This window comes from Cervus canadensis, chromosome 4 (genome assembly GCF_019320065.1).
Source record: "Cervus canadensis isolate Bull #8, Minnesota chromosome 4, ASM1932006v1, whole genome shotgun sequence".
In the NCBI taxonomy this organism is placed as follows: Eukaryota; Metazoa; Chordata; class Mammalia; order Artiodactyla; family Cervidae; genus Cervus; species Cervus canadensis.
Genome location: NC_057389.1, coordinates 6,276,834 through 6,299,407, shown reverse-complemented (window position 1 = coordinate 6,299,407; position 22,574 = coordinate 6,276,834). Strand labels below are relative to the sequence as shown.

Below are 22,574 nucleotides of genomic sequence, written 5' to 3'. Positions count from 1 at the left end.
ATTGCATTGTTTAAGTTTGAAGTGTTGAACGAGTCTTTCATTACTAAAATCAACTCTACTTGAATGTAATATATTATCATTTTATATATTGCTAGATTTTATCTGTTAATATTTAGCTGAGGATTTTCTGTCTATATTCAAGATGAATATTTGTAGTTTTCTTTCCTTATCATTTTTATCTGGATATGATATAAGGATGTTGGACTGATAAATTAGGAAAGATTTTCTCCCATTCAATTTCCTGGATACATTATGTACAAAATATATGACTTCTGTCTTAAATGTGTTGTATGGTTCACCAGTGAAACCACCAGGGATTGAGATTTACTTTGTTATATATTACACTGTTTGTGGTTAATTTCACTGATAGTAAATTTTGATAGTTTGTGTCTTTTAAGGGTTCAGTGCATTCCATCTAATGTTTTTCAAATTTATTGCCATACAGTCATTTGTAATATTGTCCTGCTATTATTTTAATATCAGAAAAGCATGCGTTGTGTAGTCTTTCCTTCCTTTGTTGGGCTTACTAGAGGTTTATCAATTTAATTGATCTTGAAGAAAACAAGAAATGTTGGCTTACTGATTTTCTCTCCTGTTTGCTTATAATTTCACTGATCTCTGCTCTAATCACTGTTATCATATTCCTTGTTTGCTGTAGGTTTATTTTGCCCTTCTCTCTCTCATTCTTAAGGTGAAAGCTTACTGATTTTGGATCTTTTTTTGTTCCAATATATGCATTTAATGCTATAAACTTCCCTCTAAGAACTGTTTTATCAGTACCCAACAGGTGTAGCTATATTGTATTTTTATTTAATTCAAAATATTTTCTTACATAGCTGAGACTTCCTTTTCAGGCAACAGATTGTTTAGAAGTCTATTGTTTAAATTCCAACTTTGGGGATTTTGAAGGGATTTTCCAGATATCTTTTTGTAATTTATCTCTAGCAAACTATTATGGTCATAGAATATGCTCTATATGGTATCAATTTTACTAACTTAATTGCTTGCCCTTCATTCCTGAAGTTACAAAATTTCTTCTGGAATCATTTTTGTTTATCTTAAGGAACTTTCTATAATTTCTTTTTTGGGGGGGGGTGGGAGTCAGATAGTGACAGATTGTCTTATTTTTCCTTAATCTAACAATGTCTTTATTTCAGTAATTTTTGTAGGATATTTTAACTGGATACAGAATTCTATGCTGAGAAAGGGCGGGGTCAATATGGGATCAAGAGGGTGGGATCTAGATCAGAGTAGGAAGATCCTGAACTCACTTATTCCCATACATCAAAACCACAATACACATATAGTAGATACATCGAAACTATAAGCACATATAGAACAACTTTCCCTAAAACCAACCTGAGTACCAGTGGAGCAGCTCTTCTACAGTTGAGGATATAAAGGGAAAAAACAAAAAATCCTGAGATGGGCAGGAGGGACAGAGACACGGTTACTCCGGACCTGCACCTCCAGTGGCCAGCCAAGGGAGGAGGAGAATATCACAGCGCAGAGGTCCTCCCTGAGGAGAGAGGAGTCTGAGCCTCACACTGGGCGTCCTTGCCCTGGGGTGGGCAACAGGAAGATACACCCCTAACTGGCTCTGAAAAGCAGCAGGTCTTCTGATCTGCAGGGCTGGAGAAAACCAAGTGTGCTCTCAAAGGGCTTACACAAAACTTACTTTCTCCGAGTTCCAAAGCAAAGGCTGCAGATGGAAAAGTGTCTGGCGCTCGAGCCAACTTGCCAAGACTGCTCAGGTAAGCCCTTGACATGGCTGAAAATAGAAACACAACTTTCCAAAATCTTTGGGACACAGCCAAAAAAAAAAGGGGGGGGGGGCTCTAAGAGGGAAGTTCTTAGTGATACAGCTACTTTCAGAAACAAATAAACAGAAAAAACCTCAAATAAGCAACCTAACCTTCTACCTAGAGAAATTAGAAAAAGATGAGCAAACAATGAAGTAGAGAAAAGGAAATAAAAAGATCACAACAGAAATAAATAAAATTGAGAATAAAAAGCAATACAAAAGATCAAGGAAGCTAGGAGCTGGTTTTCTAAACATATTTAAGACTGATAAACCTTTAGCTAGAACTATCAAGAGAAAAACAGAGAGTACCCAAATAAATATAATTAGAAATGAAAGAGGAGAAATTACAACCAATGTCACAGAAATACAATCACAAAAGAATACAATTATACACCAAAATTGGACAACCTAGAAGAAATGAATAAATTACTAGAAACAAATAATCTTCCATGACTGAATCAGGAAGAAGTAGAAAGCCTTAACAGACTAATGAAATTGAATCTATAATCAATAAACACTCAACAAACAAAAGTCCAGATGGCTTCACAAGGGAATTCGACTACATCTTTCGAGTTAATACCTATGTTTCTAAAACTATTTCAAAAAATTGAACAGGATTGGAACACTTCCAAACTTATATTAGACCATCATCATTCTAATATCAAAACAAGACAAAGACAGTACCCTCCACACACAAAAAAATTACAGACTAGTGTCGCTGATGAATAGATGTGGGAAGCTCTGACAAAATATTGTCAAACTGAATTCAACAATAAACTGAAAGGATCATATATTATGATCAAGTGAGAGTTGTTCCAGTGATACACAAATGTTATAATATCTACACATAAGTAAATGTGACAAAATACATTGACAAATAAAGGATTAAAACCATGTGATCATTTTGATGCGTGTGTGCTCAGTTGCTAAGTCACATCCAACTCTATGCGACCCCATGGACTGCAGCCTGCCAGGCTCCTCTGTCCATGGAATTTTCTAGGCAGGAATACTGGATTAGGTTGCCATTTCCTACTCAAGGTATCCTCCCGACCGGGGATCCAACCCACGTCTCCTGTGTCTCCTGCAATGGAAGGTGGATTCTTTATCACTGAGCCGCCTGGGAAGCCCGGTCTTCATGGTAGATGCAGAAAAAGGATCAGACAAAATTCAACATCCACTCATAATGAAAGCTCACAATAAATTTAATATAGAAGGGATATACAATAACATATTAATAGTAAAGATGATTTATGACAAACACAGCTAACATCATACTCAGTGGTGAAAATCTGAGAGCTTTCCCTCTAAGATCAGGAACAAGACAAAGATGCTCACCTTTGGCACTTTTATTCAACATAGAATTGGAGTCTTAGCCACAGCAATCAGACAAGTAAGAGAAATAAAAAGTATCTATATTGAAAGGGGAGAAGTAAACTATCACCCTATAGATATCATTATACCACAAATCAAAAACCATAAAGACTATCCCCAAAATACTATTAAAACTATTGAAATAAGCTCAGTAAAATTTCAGAATGCAAAATTAATATACAGAAGCCTGTTGCATATCTACAAACTAACAATGAACTATAAGAAAAAGAAAACAATCTCATTTACAATCATGTAAAAATTAAATAAATACCTAGGGGTAAGTTTAACAAAGGAGGTGAAGGACCTGAAAACTATAAGATGATGAAGAAAGAAATGGAAGACAGCACAAATAAATGAAAATATACACTGTGCACATGGGTTGAAAGAAGCAATATTGTTAAAATGTCCATACCACCAAAAGCAATCTACAAATTCAATGCTGTTTTCTAAGTGCAATTCCTGTCAAAATACACATGGCATTTTTCAGAGAACTGGAGTAAATAATCCAAAAATTTGTATGGAAACACAAAATACCACAAATAGCCAAAGCAATATTGAGAAGGAAAAAAGTTGGAGGTATCAAGCTCCCTGATTTCAGACTGTACTAAAATTCATAGTCATCAAAATAGTAGGTGCTGCCACAAAAACAGAGAGATTATTGTTGTTCAGTCACTGTTTGTGTCCGACCCTTTGCGGCCCCATGGACTGCAGCACACCAGGCTTCCCTGTCCTTAACTGTCTCCATGAGCTTGCTCAGACTCATTTCCATTGAGTCAGTGATGCCATCCAACCATCTCATCCTCTGTTGCCCCCTATTCTCTTGCCCTCAGTCTTTTCCAGCATCAGGGTCTTTTCAAATGAGTCAGCTCTTCAAATCAGGTGGCCAGAGTATTGGAGTTTCAGCTTAAAACCAGACCTTCCAATGAATATTCAGGGCTGACATCCTTTAGTATTGACTGGTTTGGTGATTTCCTTGCTGTCCAAAGGACTCTCAAGAGCCTTCTCCAACACCACAGTTCAAAAGTATCAATTCTTCAGCACTCAGCCTTTTTCCTGGTCCAACTCTCACATCCACACATGACTACTAGGAAAAAAATTATAGTTCTGACTATAGAGATCTTTGCTGGCAAAGTGATGTCTCTGCTTTTTCAATACACTGTCTAGGTTTGTCAAGGCCACTCATCCAAGGAGCGAGCATCTTTAATTTCATGGCTGCAGTCACCTTCTGCATTAAGTTTGGAGCCCAAGAAAATGAAATATGACACTGTTTCCACATTTTCCCCACCTGTTTGACATGGAGTGATAGGACTGGATGCCATGATCTTCATTTCTTAAATGTTGAGTTATAAGTCACCTTTTTCACTCCTCTTTCACCTTCATCAAGAGGGTCTTTAGTTTCTCTTCATTTTTTTGCCATTCATTAAAGTGGTACCATCTGCTTATCTGAGGTTTTGTCATTTCTCCTGGCAATCTTGATCCCAGTTCGTGATTCATCCAGCCTGGCTTTTCACATGATGTACTTTGCATATGAATTAAAGAAGGCTGTGACAATATACAGCCTTGACTTACTCCTTTCCGAGTTTTGAACCAGTCTATTGTTCCATGACTAGTTCTAACTGTTGCTTCCTGTCCTGCATACAGGTTTCTCAGGAGGCAAGTGATGTGGTCTGGTATTCCCATCTCATTAAGAATAGTCCAGGTTGCTATGATCCACAGCATCAAATACTTTGGCATAGTCAATGAAGCAGAAGTTGATTTTTTTTTTAATCCCATTTCTTGGTACAGTGGCAATTTGATCTCTGGTTTCTCTACCTTTTCTAAATCCAGCTTGTACATCTGGAAGTTCTCAATTTATGTACTGCTGAAGCCTAGCTTGAAAGATTTTGAGCATAACCTTGCTGGCATGTGAAGTGAGTGGTATTATAAGGCAGTTTGAAAGTTCTTTGGCATTTTCTTTCTTTGGGATTAGAATGAAAACTAACCTTTTCAGTCCTGTGACCACTCCTAAATTTTCCAAATTTGCTGATGCGTTCAGTGCAGCACTTTTTAGCATTATCTTTAAGGATTTAAAATAGCTCAACTGGAATCCCATCACCTCCACTAACTTGGTTCGTAATAATGCTTCCTAAACCCACTTGACTTCACACTCCAGGATGTCTCGCTCAAGGTGAGTGACCACACCATCGTAATAATTTAGGTCATTAAAAGCTTTCTTTGTACAGTTCGTCTGTGTATTTTAGCCATTTTTTCTCAATCTCTCCTGCTTCTGTTAGGTCCTTGCCATTTCTGTCCTTTTTGTTTCTATCTTTGTATAAAATGTTCCCTTGGTATCTCAAATTTTCTGAAAGAAATATCTAGTCTTTCCCATTCTATTCTTTCCCTCTATTTCTTTGCATTGTTTACTTAGGAAGGCTTTCGTCTCCCTCCTTGCTCTTCTCTGGAACTCTGAATTCAGTTGGGTGTATCTTTCCCCTTCTCCTTTGCCTTTCACTTCTCTTCTTTCTCATCTATTTGTAAGACCTCCTCAGACAAACACTTGCCTTCCTGCATTTCTATTTCTTGTGGATGGTTTTAATCACAATCTCTTGTACAATGTTAAGAACCTCTGTCCATAGATGTAAGGCACTCTGTCTACCAGATATAGTCACTTGAATCTATTTGTCACCTCCACTGTGTAATCATAAGGGATTTGATTTAGGTCATACATGGATGGCCTAGTGGTTTTCCCTACTTTATTCTATTTAATTCTGAATATGGCAAGAAGGAGTTCATGATCTGAGCCACAACCAGCTCCTGGTCTTGTTTTTGATGACTATATAGAGCTTCTCCATCTTCGGCTGCAAAGAATATAATCAGTCTGATTTCCATACTGACCACTTGGTGATGTCCACATATAGAGTCATCGTGTGGTTGGAAGAGGGTGTTTGCTATGACCAGTGTGTTCTCCTGGCAGAGCTCTATTAGCCTTTGCCCTGCTTCATTTTCATTCCAAGGTCAAACTAGCTATTTTCCCAGGTATCTTTTAAGCTCCTACTTTTGCATCCCAGCCCCCTGTGATGAAAAGGACATCTTTTGTTGGTGTTAGTTAGAAGGTCTTGTAGGTCTTCATAGAATCATTCAACTTCAGCTTCTTCAGCATTACTGGTTGGGGCATAGTCCCCTTGCCCAGACACTCCAGCAAGGCCTTTGCTTTGACCTCTGGACACACAATAAGTGACACCTGACAGCCAGTGAAGAGAGAGAGATCAATGGAACAGGATAGATAGCCCCGCAATGTGCCTGTATACACACAGTCAACTGATCTATAGCAAAAGAGGTGTAAGAATAGACCAAGAAGAAAAGACAGCCTCTTCAGTAAATGGTGTTGGAAATACTGGACAGCAACATATTAAAAAATAAAATAGGCCCCTTACTCACACAGGGCAAAAATAAACTCAAAATAGATTAAGGATTTAAATATAAAACTTGAAATTATAAAATTGCTAGATGAAAACATTGGTTGCTTTTTTTTATATATTGATCACAGCAATATTTGTTTACATCTGTCTACAAAGGCAAGGACAAAAAAGCAAAAAATACACAAACAGGACTACATCAAACTAAAATGCCTTTGCACAGCTAGGGAAACCATCAACAAAACCAAAAGGCAGTCTACTTAATGGAAGAAGATATTGCAAGTCATACTAAAATGCCTGATTAAGTGTTGATTTAAAAAATATAAAGAATTTATACAACTCAATACTATAAAGAATGAATTATATACATAAGTTGACCTATAATTAACATACACTATTATATTAATTTCAGATGCACAATATAGTAATTTCATATTTTCATTAATTAGGATATTATCACCACGGTAAGAATAGTTACAATAAAAAAAGTGGAAATGCAGAGGAGGTGAGTAGGTATTTTTACAAAAGCAGACATACAGACAGGTAAAAAGTAAATGAAAAAACACTCAACAACACTAATCATTGGGAAATGCAAATCAAAACCAAATGAAATACAACCACACTTTTCAGAATGACTATCATCCAAAAGACAGCAAATTATGAGTGTTGACAAGCATGTAGAGAAAAGGAAACCCTCTTGCCATGTTGGTGGGAATGTGAATTGGTACAGCCACAAGGGAAAACAGTATGAAGATTCCTTAAAAAAGAGAACAAAAAAGAGAGAGAGAGAGAGGGAAATATGATCTAACTATTCTCCTGGGTATTTCTCTGAAGAATAGGACAACATTTGAAAAGATATATGCACCCATCCCCCATCACGTTCGCTGTAGCATTATTCACAATAGTCAAGATATGGGAGCAACCTAAGTGTCCATGTTGTTGTTTTTCTTTTGCTAAGTCATGTCCAACTGTTTGTGACCCCATGGACAGCAGTATGCCAGGCCTATCTGTTCTTCACTGTCTATAGAAGTCTAGTTTGAAGGGTTTTGAGTATTACCTTCCTAGCATATGAAATGAGTGCATTTATACTATAGTTTGAACATTCTTTGGCATTGCCTTTCTTTGTGATTGGGATGAAAACTGACCTTTTCCAGTCCTGTGGCCACTGCTGACTTTTCCAGATTTGCTGACATATTCAGTGCAGCACTTTAACAATATCATCTTTTAGGATTTGAAATAGCTCAGCTGGAATTCCGTCACGTTCATTAGCTTTGTTCATAGTGATTCTTCCTAAGGCCCACTAGACTTCATACTCCAGGATGTCTGGCTCTAGGTGAGTGACCACACCATAGTGGTTATCCAGGTTACTAAGACCCTTTTCTGTATAGTTCTGTGTATTCATGCTACCTCTTCTTAATCTCTTCTTAATGGTTATCTGAATTAACTTCGCCCATTCCCATCCATTCTAGTTGCCTAATTCCTAATATATTGATGCTCACTCTTGCCATCTCCTGCTTGATCACGTCCGATTTACCTTGATTCATGGACTTAACATTCCAGGTTCCTATGCAATATTATTATTTACAACATCGGATTTTACTTTGACCACCAGATGTATCCACAACTAAGTGTCATTTCCACCTTGGCCTAGCCTCTTCATTCTTCGTAGAGCTATTTCTCTGCTCTTCCCCAGTAGCTTATTGGACCCCTATCAACATGGGGGACTCATCTTCTGGAGTCATATCTTTTTGCCTTTTCATACTCTTCATGGGGTTCTTGAGACAAGAACACTGAAGTGGTTTGCCATTCCCTTGTCCAGTGGACCACATTTTGTTTGAACACACCACCATTACTTGTGCATCTTGGGTACGGGGAGGTAAGAGCCACTGAGCCTGCAAACTGGGACCTTCATGTGTTTCGCCACAGCTGTAAGCCCAGAATTCCAGTTCTTTACTGCTCCAGAGAAGATAAGCCCAGAAGATGAGTGCATCTTCTTTTACTCTTCCGTCTTGGCACTGAAGGTGTAGCGCACAAAAGAAACATACCCGATGTCCAAGAACCAAGGAGAAGCCACAGCGAGACAGTAGGGGTGCGATCACGATAAGATCAAATCCCATATGTGTCGGGTGGGCGACCCACAAATTGGAGAGCAATAATACCAAAGACGTTCTCATACTGCTGCAGAGGTTCTAGGCCCCACAGCAAACTTCCCAACCTTGGGATCCAGCAAAGGGACTGGGAATCCCCTGGGAATCTGATTCTGAAGGACAGTGGGATTTGATCACAGAACTTCCACAGGACTGGGGGAAACAGGGACTCTTGGAGGGCACAGACAGGACCTGATGTGCACCCCGACCCAGGGGAAGGAGCAGTGACCCCGTAATAGACTGAGCAAGACCAGCCTGTGAGCGTCTGTGGGTCTCCTGCAGAGGCGTGGGTCAGCAGGGGCCTGCCGCAGGGACTGGGGCACTGCCCACAGCTGTCCTGGGAGGCGTGTGTTGGCATAATTCCTTTTGGAGGTTGCCGGTAGCCCTACCATAGAGCCTGCAGACTCAGGCCAAACTAACAGGGAGAGAGCACAGCCCCAGCCATCATCAGACAACTGGATTAAGGTCCTAATGACTCAGCCATTTCAAATAAATAATTCTTGTCATTTGTGACAACATGCAAGGACCTAAAGGATATATACTAAGTGAAAAAAAAAAAAGTCAAAGACAAATCTGTATGTTGTCATTTACAAGCAGCCAATAAAAATGTACAAATAGAACAGAAGTAGGCTAATAGTGGCAGTGATAAAAACTTGTCCTTGACAGAGAGGAAGGGGTACAGAACGAATGAAAAGTGTGAACAGGATTAAGAGGTACAAACTAGCAACTGCAAATGAATCTCAAGGATATAATATACTGCACAGGGAATATAGTCAGTAATATTGTAATAACTTAGTGTGTTGTGTAGTGTATAAAAATACTGAATTACTGTATTGTTCTTGAATCTCATATAATATTCTAAGTCAACTATGCTGCAATTTAAAAAAAAGAAAAGAAAAGAATTCTAGGTTGAAAAGATTACTTTTTCATGGTTAGTCTGGTTAGAGATTTGTCAACTTTACAATTTAACTGGCATCTGCAGTTGTTCAGTTTGGTTCTCAAATCCTTTCCAGTGCTTCAATGGATTGTTCCGTTAATTCCATCAGGGTTAGCCCAGACTTGTGTATGTTTATGGGCCACTCTTGGGAGCTCTCGTCTCTTGCTCACTCCTCTCCATTACCCCGCATTCTCTGTATCCTTTAGGGCCCCTTACATCATCTGCTGGATACAATATTTTCTGCTTATTTATTTCTCAGTAATTTAGCTTCCCATCCTGCAAAGCAGTTTCATTCTTCTGGAGCTACCCTCATAGATAAGTGCTATAAGGGAAATCTCCCAGAATTTTATGGCTCACAGGATATCTGTTCTGTAACTCCTCTGGCCAGGAAAACAGTTTTATCTTGAGCTTTTGGGGCCTATGATATTCTGCACTATCAATGTCTCCTTCCTTTCTAAAATCCTCTTTTATAGTTTTTACCCTACTTCAATAACGGCCCCAGCTCAGTCTTTAAGTGACTCTCTTGTCAATTCTATCCCATTTCTCCATATCCTCCAATTTCCAAAATGCAATAGATCTGTGTTTGCATAGAACTGACCCTCCCTCAAACTTTTCTCCCATATTCCTATTTGAATAAAACATTTCCTGGAAATATTTTCAAAGAGTGTAGTCTTGCTGCTGAGTAAATTCTTCTTTTAAGCACATTTAAAGTCATTCAGCAGGAAGTCAGCAAGTGAACCAGAATTTTGAAATATTGCCAAAAAGAGTAAATGAAGAGATAACCAGTAGGCAAATAATAAGTCATATATTTGAGTACTTACTATTTCTTAATATTCTTGCAAAATTATTGTAGTTTTAGTACAATTTTAAATGTGCCCTTAGCAAAAAAAAAAAAAAAACTATCTGCAATTGGTATCAATCCTAAATTGTATTCTCTACTATTAGGCTCAAGTGTCTACAAAATTAAATTGATTGTTTTAGATAAGACCTTTTCATGCTCTAGTCTTTATTTTAGGAGACAAATTTACAAATAAAAAAATTTGCTTAATTTAAAATTGATACTAATAATAGTGGTGAGAGTGGCCATCCTTGCCTTGCACCTGATCTTAGAGGGAACACTTTCAGTTTTTTATCATTGAGAATAATGTTTGCTGTGGGTTTATCATATATGGCCTTTACTATGGTGAGGCAGGTTCCTTCTATGCCCATCTTTTGAAGAGTTTTTTTTACCAATCCATTTTAGTGGTGGTTTATTCAAATATTGAATAAGACAATAAAATAAATTTTGTTCTGTTAGTATATATGGGTGCAAAATATGTTTCTCCCTTCACATTTGTGATTGATTCCACATTCCTCAATTTCTGTCAAAAGATTATTATCTGTATATTTTATTTCATGTCATTTCTTTCTTAAATGTCTGATAATTCAGAAAACTTTTATTTCCAAATTGGGTACAATCAATGATATTACTAAAAATACTAAAGTGTGAAAGTCAATGATAATTAAGAACTTCACACTATAGAAAGCTGAACTGAGAATGCCTGTGTTGAAATTATAAGAGAAGAAAATACTAACATTATACTTGGTGAGAAAAAAAATGAATGGAAAGGATAAAAATAGAATGAATGGAATGTGCAATTTTATACACAGCTAAAATATAACACACAGTGCTTTAAACAAAAAATGTCAAATTCCTTATTATAAAGCAATTATCATATGACCCAGCAATCCCGCTCCTGGGCATACACACTGAGGAAACCAGATCTGAAAGAGACACGTGCACCCCAATGTTCATCGCAGCACTGTTTATAATAGCCAGGACATGGAAGCAACCTAGATGCCCATCAGCAGACGAATGGATAAGGAAGCTGTGGTACATATACACCATGGAATATTACTCAGCCATTAAAAAGAATTCATTTGAACCAGTCCTAATGAGATGGATGAAACTGGAGCCCATTATACAGAGTGAAGTAAGCCAGAAAGATAAAGACCAATAGAGTATACTAACGCATATATATGGAATTTAGAAAGATGGTAACAATAACCCTATATGCGAGACAGCAAAAGAGAGACAGATGTATTGAACAGACTTTTGGACTCTGTGGGAGAGGGTGAGGGTGGGATGATATGGGAAAATGGCATTGAAACATGTATATTATCATATGTGAAACGAATCGCCAGTCCAGGTTTGATGCATGAGACAGGGTGCTCGGGGCTGGTGCACTGGGATGACCCAGAGGGATGGGATGGGGAGGGAGGTGGGAGGTGGGTTCAGGATGGGGAACACATGTACACCAATGGTGGATTCAAGTTAATGAATGGCAAAACCAATACAATGTTGTACAGTAAAATAAATAATTAATTTTAAAAAACATCAAATTCTTTCTGTTGGTGAAAATTCAATCCTCTTATTTTAATGTTCTTCCCCAACAAAATTTGATTTCACATATAAGAAACTATGGATCTTCCTGCTGCCTCAGAGGGTATAGAGTCTGCCTGTAGGAGACCTGGGTTCAATCCCTGGGTTGGGAAGATGCTCTGAAGAAGGGAATGGCAACCCACTCCAGTATTCTTGGCTAGGAAATCCCATGGACACAGGAACCTGGTGGGCTGCTGTCCATGGGATCACAAAGAGTCAGACATGACTAAGCAACTAACTTATGGAACTTTCACTTTGCTTTCATAGGAACCTATAGCATCTTAATGTTTATTTAAATCTTTATGAAGACAATATTCTAACACTAACCTATGACCAACCTAGATAGCATATTAAAAAGCAGAGATATTACTTTGCCAACAAAGGTCCATCTAGTCAAGGCTATGGTTTTTCCAATGGTCATGTATGGATGTGATAGCCGGACTATAAAGAAAGCTGAGCACCAAAGAATGGATGCTTCTGAACTGTGGTGTTGGACAGGACTCTTGAGAGTTCCCTTGGACTGCAAGGATATCAAACCAATCAATCCTAAGGGAAATCAGTCCTGAATATTTATTGGAAGGACTGATGCTGAAGTTGAAGCTCCAATACTTTGCCCACCTGATGAGAAGAGCAGACTCATTGGAAAAGACCCTGAAGCTGGGAAATATTAAGGCAAGAGGAGAAGGGAATGACAGAGGATGAGATGGTTGGATGGCATCACCAACTCAATGGACATGAGTTTCAGGAAGCTCTGGGAGTTGGTGATGGAAAGGGAGGCCTGGCATGCTGCAGTCCAAGGGGTATCAAAGAGTCCGACATGACTGAGGGACTGAATTGAACTGACTCTAACACTAACTTCTAAAATTAGATCATAATATCCTACTTTTTATTTAAATCTTTTGGAGGATAATATTTTAAAACTAATATATTCAATAGCTTAAAATATCTTAATTGATTATGGTTTCTGTGAACATTTTATAACATAACTATTGACTATATTTTATGTTTTGCTATTATATATAAAATAAATTCCTTACTGGCAAAAAATCTGTTATTCATCATGTACCTTGAATGATGCCTCCCACAGTGTCCCGAGCACAGTAGAAACTAAATAAAGAAATAAATGTGAGTAGACCAGATTTCTTAGGGCATTTGATACATACATGTCACAGAATTGTTTTCTTTCTGACTCTAGGCACTTACAGTGTACCTTGCCGCACTTCTTGGGAGCTTTTTTTTTTTTAATTACTTGTAGTAATCCAGGCACAAAGAAACGAGGATATATGGGAATAAAGAAATGCTTAAAGAGGTGTGAAATTTTCCTTTTGCTATTCTTTAGATTGTTAAAATATGTGATAATCATTACGACTTTTAAAGAAATAATAGAATTTTATTTCCTCTAATGCTTGATGCCTATGACCTAGACCTTCTGTACAGATATGCCAAAACAATGTTAGTACAAGTTCCATGAGCTGAAATTAATTTATACATATTTATTAAGATCTTAGATTTCAATAGGAGATAAGATGTTATGCAAAAATGCAAATGAACTTTTTTGCCAACCCAATATAATATGGTAAGTAGAGAAGAGGGTTGGTTGTTTTTTTTTTTTTTCCAATTTATAAAAACTGATACTCAAATTTACCATTTTAGAACAGTGTGATCAAAAATTACAAAATCCAGAGGAAACACATCTTGGTCACCAAAATCACCCTGTGGTCTGGACAGTGACTGTACCAAGGAAACATGTATTAATTAGTATATTTATTAGTATACACCAACAGATAGGCTATAAAAGAAAAGCTGTTTAAATCACAAGGGCAATTAAAATCCCTGTATGTTGCCAAGTGAAGTAATTACTTGTGTAAAAATATTTTTTCTCTTACATATACTGCAGTGATGCTGCTTTTTTATTTTTCAACATGTTTTGAAATTTTTTTTTGTTGTTGTTGTTGTAGTGGCAAATTGTTGGAAAAGGGTACCATTATATACCCTATGAGTATGTCTCAGTCTTTGGTTAGCCTGCACCCCTGGTCCATGAACTTCACTGATGCTCGTCATGTTTTGTTTTGTTGTTGCTGTTCCTTTCGGTAGAACAGGGAAGGTGAAAGGACTGGAGCTGTGTATTTCCATTCTCTGCAGGTAGGTTAGGCTCTAATCTCTTGTTGGAAGCTCAAGGGGATTCTTCTCTGATAATCACTAGGAGGGCCTGGTAGGCCTTCAGAAGGTTGAACTTTTGAAAGTGCAAGGACTCTCCTATGATCATGTCTTAGAATTTTAATTCTCAGGATTGTCTCCATTGCACTTACAACAATTCATCAATTACCTTCTCCTACTCCAGCATTGGTTCTACATGTGAGTCTATGCTCTGATAAATTATGGTTCTCTTGATCCATCTGTCTCTCCAACTTTGGCATCAGCAGTTTTCCCAGTGACTTCACTTCTCTGACAGTTCTAAGAAGGATTGCTGGTTTATCACTTTGTTCAACTTTTTACTTTTGTTTAGGACAGAGTAGAGACTTCTAAGTTCCTTTGCCTGGACTAGAAACCAGTAGTCCCGAACTGGTTTCTCTCTCTCTCTCACACACACACACACAAAGAGGCTTTTTTGTTTCTGGTCATCTTTTAATATGTTCTTACATTTGGGAGTAGGGATGTAAAAGATTGATTGAGAACTTTTAGAATATGACTGGGTCTTGTCAGCCATGAACTTTATTGCAGGATAAAAGCTGATAGCAAATGCTTTGTATTTTAATATCAAACTGACCCACTTTTAATTTCCAACTTGAAAAGATCTGACTGCCCAAATACAGAGAGTCAAATATTGAAAGAGATTCTGGTTTTCAACAAAAACTATGTCATTTGCTACTTAATCACTATACCCACTAAGGTTTTCTTTGTGATAACCTTGCTCCCAAGTATACCTGTGTTTTCTCAGGTTGGTCTCACTCTTTTAACTCCTCCAGAAAATGGACTGGTTTCCCTCTGGAAGAGGCTATGACGAGGCTGTGCAGTGTGAAGGAGCTCTAGCCTCCACACTGCCTCTTAAACTACTTATAACTCCTCCTCCTCATCGTAGCCATCTCTTCTGTTCGCCCTAACTCCCAGCAGGACCTGATGTCCAAATTCCCGAGGCCAAGAGGAATTCCATAATAGGACTCAGAGTTTTTCTCAGTTTGCACCACTAGTGATTAAGAATTTGGATTTCTAAGAAATGTTCACACTGTTCTCCATAGCGGCTGTACTAGTTTCTTAAAAAACTGGAAATAGAACTGCCATATGACCCAGCAATACCACTCCTGGGCATACACACTGAGGAAACCAGATCTGAAAGAGACATATGTACCCCAATGTTCATCGCAGCGCTGTTTATAATAGCCAGTACATGGAAGCAACCTAGATGCCCAACAGCAGACTAACTAACAAAAATAAATGGAAAAAACAAATTGAAAAAAAAAAAAGAAAATTATTTTTTATACAAAAAAAAAAAAAGAATTTGGATTTTTCAGTTCAGATAATTAAGGTCTGTTAATTCATTTACCACTAGTCTATCTACATTCCAGCTTCCAACTTTGTTGCTCTCCTCTGTCTTCTAGTTTTCTCCATCACTGGAGTTTCACATCCTTAAAACAATTCCTTTAACATTTTTTTCCAGGATTTTGTCATACTGTGAAAATAGATGCCAGCATACAATCCATTTTTTTAACTGAAAATCTCCACAATGCTCTTACTAACATATAATCAAGATATTAGAACCAATGCACTCCATCCATGAATAAGTGCACCACACTTTATTTATTTTTTTTTTTTCATTTATTTTTATTAGTTGGAGGCTAATTACTTCACAACATTGCAATGGGTTTTGTCATACATTGACATGAATCAGCCATGGATTTACATGTATTCCCCATCCCGATCCCCCCTCCCACCTCCCTCTCCACCCAGTTCCTCTGGGTCTTCCCAGTGCACCGGGCCGAGCACTTGTCTCATGCATTCCACATGGGCTGGTGATCTGTTTCACTATAGATAATATTCATGCTGTTCTCTCGAAACATCCACCCTCGCCTTCTCCCACAGAGTCAAAAGTCTGTGTCTAACATCTGTGTCTCTTTTCTGTTTTGCATATAGGGGTATCATTACCATTCTTTCTAAATCCCTATATATGTGTTAGTATGCTGTAATGGTCTTTATCTTTCTGGCTTACTTTACTCTGTATAATGGGCTCCAGTTTCATCCATCTCATTAGAACTGATTCAAATGAATTCTTTTTAATGGCTGAGTAATATTCCATGGTGTATATGTACCACAGCTTCCTTATCCATTCATCTGCTGATGGGCATCTAGGTTGCTTCCATGTCCTGGCTATTATAAACAGTGCTGCGATGAACATTGGGTGCACGTGTCTCTTTCAGATCTGGTTTCCTCAGTGTGTATGCCCAGAAGTGGGATTGCTGGGTCATATGGCAGTTCTATTTCCAGTTTTTTAAGGAATCTCCACACTGTTCTCCATAGTGGCTGTACTAGTTTGCATTCCCACCAACAGTGTAAGAGGGTTCCCTTTTCTCCACACCCTCTCCAGCATTTATTGCTTGTAGACTTGGATAGCAGCCATCCTGACTGGCGTGTAATGGTACCTCATTGTGGTTTTGATTTGCATTTCTCTGATAATGAGTGATGTTGAGCATCTTTTCATGTGTTTGTTAGCCATCTGTATGTCTTCTTTGGAGAAATGTCTGTTTAGTTCTTTAGCCCATTTTTTGATTGGGTCATTTATTTTTCTGGAATTGAGCTCACCACTACTATTCAACATAGTTTTGGAAGATTGGCCACAGCAATCAGAGCAGAAAAAGAAGTAAAAGGAATCCAGATAGGAAAAGAAGAAGTGAAACTCTTGCTGTTTGCAGATGACATGATCCTCTACATAGAAAACCCTAAAGACTCTACCAGAAAATTACTAGAGCTAATCAATGAATATAGAAAAGTGGCAGGAGATAAAATTAACACACAGAAATCCCTTGCATTCCTATACACTAACAATGAGAAAACAGAAAGAGAAATTAAGGAAACAATACCATTCACCACTGCAACAAAAAGAATAAAATACTTAGGAGTATATCTACCTAAAGAAACAAAAGAACTATACATAGAAAACTATAAAACACTGATGAAAGAAATCAAAGAGGACACAAACAGATGGAGAAACATACCGTGTTCATGGATTGGAAGAACCAATATTGTCAAAATGGCTATTCTACCCAAAGCAGTCTATAGATTCAATGCAATCCCTATCAAGCTACCAACGGTATTTTTCACAGAACTAGAACAAATAATTTCACAATTTGTATGGAAATACAAGAAACCTCGAATAGCCAAAGTAATCTTGAGAAAGAAGAATGGAACTGGAGGAATCAACCTGCCTGACTTCAGACTCTACTACAAAGCCACAGTCATCAAGACGGTATGGTACTGGCACAAAGGCACCACAACTTTAATTTCACTAAGGACATTTAATCTACTAAGTCTGCTAATAAGTCAAAATGTTAAAAAGTTGATCAATAAAATTAGAACTTCAAAACAAATAATATCATTCATTTTTCAAAAATATCTACCTCTCTAAAAATAAAGAGGAAAATGTGTTAAAGAAAACTCATAGAAAGCATAAATTAGAAAACATCATAAAAGCATCATAAATTAGAAAACATCATAAAATGTTTTCTGATTTGTTTTCCCAAAATTTTCCCTGTGCCCTCCCAGAACAGAAATCTGGCTGTTAAGACTCATCAAATATGCCACTTAATTCAACAGGCAAATGTAAGATGTGGCCCTAATGTTTTCTGCTTTTTTGTGTTTATGAAACCACTAAGTACAATTAATCAGAATGCAATAGAAATATATTAACTGTGATAAGCAATATCAACATTTTTTGCTAGCTTTTATTCTCAGAATTACCTCTCCTTCCTAAGTAAACAATTAGAAATTTTAGAATATATGATTAATTGAAACTTGAGATACCAATGATTATAACACTGGCTATATTGCTAAAGTTGTCAGAAGATAAAGTTTATATTTAATAAACATAGCAAGACATAACAGCTTGACTGTAATAGTTCTAGCAGATAAGACTCGTATATGCTCTGAGCACTCAGACACTAAATCATGTTCAACTCTTTGCAATTCCATGGACTATAACACACCAGGCTTCTCAGTCCATGGGATTCTCTCCACAAGAATACTGGAGTGGGGTGCCATTTCCTTCTCCAGGGAATCCCCCCAACCCAGGGATCAAACCCATGTCTCTGAAGTCTCCTACATCGTCAGGCAGATTGTTCACCACTAGCACCACCTGGGAGGTGCTATATGTTCTGAGGCTTGCTCAGTCACTGAGTCACTCAGTCTTGTCTGACTCTTTGAGACCCCACGGACTACAACCTTCCAGGCTCCTCTGTCCAAGAGCTTTCCAAGCAAGAACACTGGAATAGTCTGCCCCTGCCTCCTCCAAGGGATCTTCCCTACCCAGGGATCAAACCTATGCCTCCTGTATCTCCTGCATTGGCAGGCGAATTCCTTACCACTGAGCCACCTGAGGTGGTATGTAAATTCAAATGATAGATGCTGTTTGAGAGAACCTTACTAGTCTAGATATTGTGATTTTATATTAAATAAATTCAGTAAACTTGGCCTGAAAAGGTTGCGTATCATAGAAATGTGATGCATCCAGATCTCAGTGATGGCCATGAGCAATACTATACCCAAGAGTATCATAAATGTGCTGTGTTCAGCTGCTCAGTCATGCCCAACTCTGCGGCCCCATGGAATGCGGCCCATCAGTCTCCTCTGCCCATGGGATTGTCCAGGCAGGAATGCTGGACTTGTTGCCATTTCCACCTCCAGAGAATCTTCCCAACCCAGGGACCGAACCTGCATCACTTGTGTCTCTTGCATTGGTAGGATTCTTTACCCCTGAGCCACCAGGAACCTCCAAAGAGCACATATACATTACTTTATAAATTATAAGGAATTCCAAAGTGTAATTTCTTTTTTATCCATAGAACAGATCTATGAGGAAAAAAATTATAATCATTCCTAATTTACAATGGAGGAAATTGATACTTAAGGAAATTAAAATTCTTACTCAGTGCTCTATACAAAAAATGACATCTTGGTTTCTTCTACAGATTTTCATTTCCCTGATCTGCTTCATGTATATGATAAAGGCCCTTTTAGGTTCTTTTTTAAAACCTTTAAGTATTCACTACCTTGTCTCTTCTCCATTATTTCAGAAAATCATCACAAATAAAAATAAATAATTATCTACTCTGACTGCTACAGTATTTTAATAGTGGAGGAACTGAGACACCAAGAAGTTAAGCAACTTCTTCAAAGTCACACAGTAAATATACAGTTAGATAGTAACAAATTAAATGTTGTGAGAATCTCCTTCCCTCTTAAATAAATCTCCTTTAAAATTGTAATCAATGAAAATGTGTGATTACTATGCCTTCCACTGGGCACAAATATATGCAGGAATGATAGATATGAAAAATAAGGAAGATATGAAAAATAAGGAATATATGAAAAACAACTAAATTATATAGCGTGACTACTAAACACAAGGCTTACATAGAGTTTTCGTATGGATGTGAGTAAAAGACCTCATGCTTAAAGCATAATCGTAGTTATCTCTTTAATATGATGTTAAAGTAAATGTGATTTTAAAAATATTTCTACACACATGACAATAAAATATAACTAAATTAAAACTGAAATATGTGCAGCATTAATAAGATTAGCCCTTGGCAGCTTCAATTTATGATGGTTTTCAAATGTACGATATTAGTAACTTTAGCATAACTTTAAAATGGTATATGTATATATTTGATAAACATATTTAAAGAGGACAAAATTGTTATTTTAAATTCAAATAAATAGATACACTTGTGAATCATGCAATTGATTATGCTTTACAGTTTCTAGTATAATCTCAAATGAATATGCTTTTCCTTTCCAGGTTATTGAATTTCAATTAAAGAGCCAGCATAAATTAAACAGCTACAGGTGAACAACTGGCTCTTAATTTCTTCATTTGACTTTTAAGTACATGTATTTACGACTATTTAATTAAATCTGCCTGGTGGTGTAAACTGACAAACACGTACACTGAGAGCTTAATGGAAATGGAATTATGTCCAGCAAAAGTGAAGTCGGAAATAAGCTCCTTCTGCAGAAATTCTATGAATAACTAAAATTAAAGTCTTTTGATGACATCTTGGCATTTGGAGGAGCAGAGCCTAGAAAACTTAAATATACCTTTGAGTCATTCTGTTTACATTTATTGAATGTTTCACCAACTCTTTAGAGAAACAAAGTAAGACGTGTTGGAGCTGTATTTCCTCCAATGTCTGATAGAGCCATTGTGCTTAACATGAATATCAGACAGGACTTATACAGCTTCCCTCTGAATATAAACCTCGTTGTACTCCTGGTAAGCAAAGCAAATGAAATCAGCAACCAAGCCTTTTAGAGCACTAGCATGTGCTTCTTACCCACAAGTGATTTCTAAGGAACAATAACACTAATTTGTGTGAATTCCTATTTCCTTTGGGTACCAGATCACTTCTAATATACAGTCAGGTGGTTTGACATTCATGTGAATTATGGAACTCAGACTTTCTATATCCCCTAGGGAGTAAACATTTAAGCAAAGAGTGGGGACTATCATGTTGTTTCTTAAACTTACATTTTCCTTCTTATTCCTTATTAAAATCTTGCATACAAAATGTGAATGAGTGCTCGCTTTGGCAGCACATATACTAAAATCGGAACGATACAGAGAAGATTAGCATGGCCCCTGTGCAAGGATGTGCAAATTCGTGAAGCGTTCCATATTTTTGCTGAGTTGTTCTTAAAAAAAAAAGTGAATGAACTCTCATTCTCACCAGCCCTCTCCCACTCCTGCTTTCTCATATACACACATACACAAACATACCCAAGGTTTCATGAAGACACAAGAGCTGAGTAGTAGAACTAGGTCTCATTTGGAGATACCTGTCCAAATGTCATCTCTGCATTATCATGATATGAACTATGTCACTAAGTTTTGACATATAGGTCAAGAACATAAGCACAATCAGTCCAGTTCAGTCGCTCAGTTGTGTCTGACTCTTTGCGACCCCATGGACTGTAGAACACCAGTCCTCCTGTCCATCACCAGCTCACAGAGTTTACCCAAACTCATGTCCATTGAGTCAGTGACGCCATTCAACCAGCTCATCCTTCCACCTTCAATCCTTCCCAGCATCAGGGTCTTTTCAAATGAGTCAGTTCTTCGCATCAGGTGGCCAAAATATTGGAGTTTCAGCTTCAGTATCAGTCCTTCCAATGAATATTCAGGACTGATTTCCTTTAAGATAGACTAGTTGGATCTCCTTGCAGTCCAAGGGACTCTCAAGAGTCTTCTCCAACACCACAGTTCAAAAGCATCAATTCTTGGGCGCTCAGCTTTCTTTTTGGTCCAACTCTCATATCCATACATGACTACTGGAAAATTTATAGCTTTGAATAGATAGAAATTTGTTGGTAAAGTAATGTCTCTGCTTTTTAATACACTGTCTAGGTTGGTCATAACTTTTCTTCCAATGAGTAAGCACCTTTTAATTTCATGGTTGCAATCACCATCTGCAGTGATTTTGGAGCCCCCCCCGCCTGCCCCAAATAAAGTCTGTCACTGTTTCCATTGTTTCCCCATCTGTTTGACTTGAAGTAATGGGACCAGATGCCATGATCTTAGTTTTCTGAATGTTGAACTTTAAGCCAACTTTTTCACTCTTCTCTTTCACTGTCATCAAGAGGTTCTTTAGTTCTTCTTCACTTTCTGCCATAAGAGTGGTATCATCTGCATATCTGATGCTATTGATATTTCTCCCAGACTGATAGAATCGCCACTAATTGGAACACTCGTGGTCACCACAGCAGAGCTCTAAACGGTTTAATCCCAGGATTGCAATGCTCAGACCACAAGTAGCATACATTACCTCTACCAGAGCCAACAACTTGCCCAACAAAAGGAGGCCAGGGAGTACAACCCTGTGTTGGACCCAGAAGGCAGAGAGTAGGGTTAACGAGCATCACCGTGTCTTAAGAGGGACTCATCAAAAGCAGACCCTAAGATGAGGATGCATATGAAGATAGTTTATTAGGAAGTGCTGCCAGGAAAAAAAAAAAAAGAGTAAGGGAGTGGTGAAGAGAGGCCAGGAAGAGGAGGAAACCAAGCAAATATTTGACATCAAAGAAAGTCCTATGAAGGGCAGTTTAGGCTCAACTCCACAGAACATTTTGAAGACAGTCTTACCTCAGAGCAGTCTGGACTAGGGGCAAGGATGCTGGAGTCGTTTCTACTTCTGGGCTGGGAGCCACTTGCTAGGGCTTTTGCAGGGTGATGCAGATCTCAGGTATCGCTGGCTTTTCTTGCAGGTGTTAGTAGCTGTTGGACATAAAAACA

General features: G+C 37.9%; 1 non-coding gene across 1 annotated transcript; it reads left to right on the top strand.

Annotated features, from left to right (window-relative positions):
* Positions 1-20,862: 20,862 nt before the first annotated feature.
* Positions 20,863-20,966, top strand: LOC122441087. Its single transcript, XR_006269230.1, has one exon. It is a non-coding gene; the product is annotated as a U6 spliceosomal RNA (small nuclear RNA).
* The last annotated feature ends 1,608 nt before the right edge of the window (positions 20,967-22,574 follow it).